Source organism: Halichoerus grypus, chromosome 2 (assembly GCF_964656455.1).
Source record: "Halichoerus grypus chromosome 2, mHalGry1.hap1.1, whole genome shotgun sequence".
Lineage (NCBI taxonomy): Eukaryota > Metazoa > Chordata > Mammalia > Carnivora > Phocidae > Halichoerus > Halichoerus grypus.
Window position 1 is genome coordinate 92,863,131 of NC_135713.1, and position 6,000 is coordinate 92,869,130.

Below are 6,000 nucleotides of genomic sequence, written 5' to 3' on the forward strand. Positions count from 1 at the left end.
CAATGACCAAATTAAATGGAGTTTACTTCAGAGGCAGTTGCTAGCACTGGTTCAGTGATTCAGTGATACAAAGACTTTCCCTCATGATGTCAAGATGGCTGTGTAGTTTTGGGTATGGTATCTTTGAATACATATTAGTGTGTAGCTGTAGATAATTAAGTTTTACGACTGTGCGGAATTCCATTGGATGAACATACTGCAACGTATCCATTCTCCTGTCAGTGGCCATTTGGGTTCTTTGCAGGTTCCAGTTTCACATCTCCATCTACTTTTATTTCACTGTGCTCTTTATGTAAATGGTATCATATAGTAGCACTTCTTCTGTATCTTACTTTAATGCATTATATAACCTCAAAGATTTTGTCTGTTTTTCTCACTGCTCTATCCCCAGCACTATTTATTCCTGTAACATATATTTATTAAATACCAGCTATGTACCAGGCTCAAGTTGGAAATAATTGAGTTTCCCTTTGAAGTCCCTTCCCTCCGTATCTTTTAGCATGGCCCTCAGTTCTGATTCTACAGTTTGGTAGATTACAAGCCGATATTATCCCAAGAATAGGGCTATTGCTAGTCTATGAGCTGCTTTTAGGCTACTTGGAAAAAGGTGCGCTCCTCCCACAGAACCCGATCACAGGCCAGGGCCACACAGCAGCACGGCACCATGTTGTGTGAGCAGAGCTCAGCTTGAATTTCAGCCCTTCACTCCCTCAGTGAACATTCCTATGCGGGTACAACCCATTCAACTCTCCAGAGCAGCCCAGCCCAAGAAAACGCTAACTTCTTTTTAATTTTTTTGAACTTGGCTACACTCAAAAATGTTTTTCCTTTGGGCGCCTGGGTGGCTCAGTGGGTTAAGCGACTGCCTTCGGCTCAGGTCATGATCCCAGAGTCCCGGGATCGAGTCCCACATCGGGCTCCTTGCTCGGCGGGGAGTCTGCTTCTCCCTCTAACCCTACCCCCTCTTGCACTCTCTCTCTCACTCTCTCTCTCTCTCTCGCATATAAATAAATTTTAAAAATCTTTAAAAAAAAATGTTTTTCCTTTACCTCTGTTATTCTCACTTTTTTTTTTTTTAGATTTTATTTATTTATTTTTTTGCGAGAGAGAGAGAGAGAGAGAGAGAACAAGCGGGGGGTGGGGGGCAGAAGAGAGAGAAGCAGACTTCCTGCTGAGCATGGAGCCCAATGCAGGGTTCGATCCCAGGACTCTGGGACGCTTAACTGGCAGACGCTTAACTGACTGAGCCACCCAGGCACCCCTTGCTATGCTCATTTTTACCTTTTAAACTAAACAGCTGTCGGAAGCATCCATAATGTTTGCCATGCAGAAAATATTGGCTGTGAAGACAAGTGGCACCCATCAGTTCTTTTATTTATTTATTTTTAAAGATTTTATTTATTTATTTGACAGAGAGAGAAAGAGAACAAGTAGGCAGAGAGGCAGGCAGAGGGAGAGGGAGAAGCAGGCTCCCCACTGAGCAAGGAGCCCGATGTGGGGCTCGATCCCAGGACCCTGGGATCATGACCTGAGCCAAAGGCAGCGGCTCAACCGACTGAGCCACCCAGGTGCCCCTCCATCAGTTCTTTTAAATATAAGTTCAGCGGCTCAAAGAGAATGCTTTGTCAGTAAAATGAACCCAGATACCCCAGCCGTAAGAGTTTGGCTTGGCATGGACTGAGGACCACTGCCCAAGCCAGAAGTTACCTTCTCTGGGTCACACATGAGGGACCCCAGGTGCCAGAGGTGGCATCACCAAGTTTCTGTCCAGGAGCCCAATTTCTGTTGATGCCAGGTAACACCAGGCAAGCCAATCAAATTCTCTCTTTGAGAACTGTAAGTGATAGATCAATAAAGAAAGGACACGTTACTCCAGCTTAACTCGCCGGAGTGATACTGAGCAGCTCAGGATTTTTAGTGATACCCGAAGTTGCAAAGGTCTCACTGCGGGGAAATTTGGGACAGGAGGCCACTTCCCTTGTACAAAACCTCCAACAGAAAATGAAATCTGTGTGACTCTTCCTGAAAGGTTTCTGACTGGCACACTTAATTGGTCATTCCCCCCACAGTTAAGTATAAAAACTCTCCTGGATCATTTTCCAAGTTCTGCTTTTCTCTCCAACCAGATGCAGACTTCCTCAAGAGAGCTTCCTTGTGAGGTCTTTAACCCCTGGTAGGGTGCCAAACACACACATAACAAAAATTCAATAAATAGTTGCGAGGATGAATAACTTTTTTAAAAACTGTGAATAACTCAACTTTAAACATTTAAGTATAAGGTAACATCTAACCGTTATAAAAATGTAAACAATGTAACTGAGCTACCCAGGATGCCCCCCCAACTTGCTTTTCTTTAATGAAACAATCTTTGTGTCTATTCCTCATGTCACTGTGTGTGTGTGTATGTGTGTGTGTGTGTGTGTGTGTGTACACCTCATTGGTTTAGATGGCTGCTAAGTGTCCCTCCCATAGTATGGATATGTCATAATTTTTTAAAATAACCTTCTATGGCTGAATATTTAGGTTTCCTTCAGGTTTTCATTATTATGAATAATGCTGCAAGGAACCCTTGTACATATATTCTTACACACTTTGAGAATACTTCTGGACACTAAAGACCCAGATGTAGATTTACTGGGTAAAGTTACAGAGGTGGTTTGAAAAGGACACTCAGAACTCTGCCACTTCTAATGTGTTACTCTGAGTATTCACTTCAACTCCCTGAGATTGTTTCATCTGTTAGACAAGGAAACATCTCAGTCTGTTTCATAGGATTGTTGTGAAAATCAAATAACAAAACTAAAGCCTCATGGTTAATATTAGGTTTCAGTTTAGTTTTCGTAGGATAGGAGTATTTCCTGAGCCTCTTCATAATCTGCTAAATCTCATTAGATGCCCTGCCAATTTTTAGCAGTCGGCTGAAACGTTCCTCTCTTGAATATAGAATAGGGAACCAAGTAGAAGAATATTATGGAAATGAAAGAGACCAATCGATGCATTCTGTAGAAATAGGTCTTGCTCTATGGAAAGAGGAATTCAAAATTCCAGATTAGACCATCCCTTGAAATACATGAAAGTGACCCATAATAACCTCCAAAAAGAGTACAAAGAAAGCATCTGTTCTAGAGTCCTAGGAGGTCATTCATAGGCAGAGAAGTCTACAAGACCTTTATAAGCAAAACAGTCTATTATGAAATACCTTAAACTGGTTAAGAAAGTACTTGTGCCACTAATCTTATTATCGGCAGACCTGAGTTTGAATTCTGACTTTACCACTGACTGTCCTGTGAGCAAGTGATAAGCTCTCAGAGTTTGGGTGTTTTTGCAAAATGCAGGTAACAAAAATACTTACATGAGTTTAAGGATTAGATGAGGTACTGTATGTGAAGAAGCCCAACAAAGTGCTTTCAAATTGGGACACTCAGTAGGTATAATTGACATAAAGGGAGGAAAAAGAAAATTCTCATGGAAATGACATTTCAAGGAAGAAATAGCTCTAAGCCTGGAGCCAAGAACCTCCATTTTCCCTGCTTGCAAAATTAAGGTCCCTTTCCTCTAAGCAATAATAAAAATTATAAGTTACATGTATAAAGTGCGTAGTATTTTTCAGGCACTGTTCTAATTGCCTCATATCTGTTGATTCACTTAATCTTTCTTCTTGAAGTATCATTGACATACAATGTTATATTAGTTTCAGGTGCACAACAAAGTGATTCAACAATTCTGTACACAATTGGCATAGAATTGTGCAATGCTCACCATGACGAGTGCAGTCACCATCTGTCACAACACTAGATAATGCTAAATGAAATAAGTCAGAGAAAGACAAGTAACATATTATTTCTTTTATATGTGGAATCCAAAAAACATAAAAAACAAAAACCAGAAACAAACTCATAAATACAGAAAACAGATTCACTTAATCTTCACAGCAAACCTGTGAGGCAGAAACTACTATTATTCCCATTTTACAGATAAGGAAACTGAAGGTCAGAGAGGTTAGGTAACTTGCCCAAGGTCACAAAGCTAGTGAGGGACAGAGGCAGGGCTTTAAGCCTAGGCTGTCTGGTTCCAGAGTTCATGCTCTTAAGCTTCATTCTGTGACTCTGATATCCTCCAACCCTTGACTTCTCTGCTTTGCGTTGATATTCGAAGGAAATCCCTAATGGTTTCTTTCTGTTCTCTTTTGTTTTAAAGCTTTATTTACTTATAAATGTACTTAGGGGAGCTTTTTCCTTTTTTGAGAAAAAATATAAATACAGAGAACTTACATTAGTTATCTACTGCAATGTAACAAATAACCCTACAACTTCTCGGCTTTAAGAAATAAACATTTATCATCTCACACAATTTCTGAGGGTCAGAAATCTGAGAATGGCTTAGGTGTGTGCTTCTTGGTCAGGGTCTCTTACATGCTTGTAATTGTGGTGTTCAAAGAATGTATAAACATATCTTTAAAACTACAGTGAGTACAAAGAAAAATATAACAAACGGTGGTGTACTCATTGCCCCCAACTGGTGATTATTACCTTATCAATATTTTTCTCAAAAACATTTTCAATAAAAAAAAATTTGAAATACAATCTTCTTTGTCCCCATGCCCAATTGTATGGTGTTTCTTTCCAGTCTTTTTTATTCTTTTATGTAAATGTAAATATAGTAAAAACAATGTATAGAGCTGTCTTGTGGGTTTTTAAATTGTTTCATAACCAGTATCATCCTTTCATATTCTTCAGCTTGCTTTTTTTCACTTTTTAGATTTATGTATGCTGATAGAGTTGGGCCTAGTTCGATATTGCATTGTATAAACAGACCACTTTCAATTCACCTACTGATGGAGATTATGTCCTACATTATAAATCACTATTATAATCAATGCTGCGGGAAATAGCTATAATCATGTTTCCTGTGTATGTGCATGTGTCTCTCTAGAACAGTGTTTCTACGTATTTTGACCCCATCCCACGATGGGAAATGTCTTATTGTGACCAGACCATGTCTCCTTATAACCGGTTGCATATATGTAGTGGAAATCCAAGTTTCATGAGAAATAGTACTTATCCTTTCTATGACTAACGACCTCTCATATTACTTATCTTTAGTCTACGTTCTTTTAACTTGCTAGCTGAGAGCCACTTGATTTCTGGACCCACTATAGGATCTCCATCTGCAGTTTGAAAAACAATCTTCTAAGTCTGTATCTAGCTGTTATAACATACACAGTGTATGGCAGTTTCAATTTTACAAGACAGCACAACCTTGCTCTTCTTGGTTGTTGTACCAATTTACACCACCACCACCCCCAGCAGTGTGTAAGAATTCCTTTTTGCCCATATTGACATCCACACTCAGTATTAACAGATTTCTAATTTTTGCCAGTATCATTATTGGGTCTCCTTGAAGAGTTGGATGAAAGCAGGCCTGCGTAAATATATTTTTTGTTGTTGTTTAGGACATACAGGTGTAATGGGAGAATTCCCCTATGCTTGTCCTCATGGCAGCTGTATATCATTACTGAGTTCCTTGGAAAATATAATAATTAAAGGGAGAAAAGGAGACTATGGGGGCATCCCACAGAGGAATGACAGGAGCCTCTGGGACAGAGTTAGACCCACCTGCCATGACTCTCTCTGGTTTTCCAAGGAAGCCATTCCAATCCACTTTCACCAAGCCCTCTACTCTATAAGCTCACCCTGATCTTTAGCAACCGCTTTTCCTACTGCACAAAGAACGTCCCACCATCCCAGGAAAACTGCCATTACCTATCCTCCATCTATAAACTTATCAATACATGTTTCCCTCCCCTCTCCCTCTATCCCATCCCAGAGCAAATGGTAACCTTCTTCCTGGCCACGGCTAATTCGTCTACCCCAGCACTGAGCACATCCTCTGAAGACTCTTGCTCTTTTGCCTCTCTCTACTTTCCCCCCCACAACCTCATCCTACCTTTCAGCGCATAAGTACATTCAAGTTTCCTCTTCCTGAGTAAGGTCCTCTCTT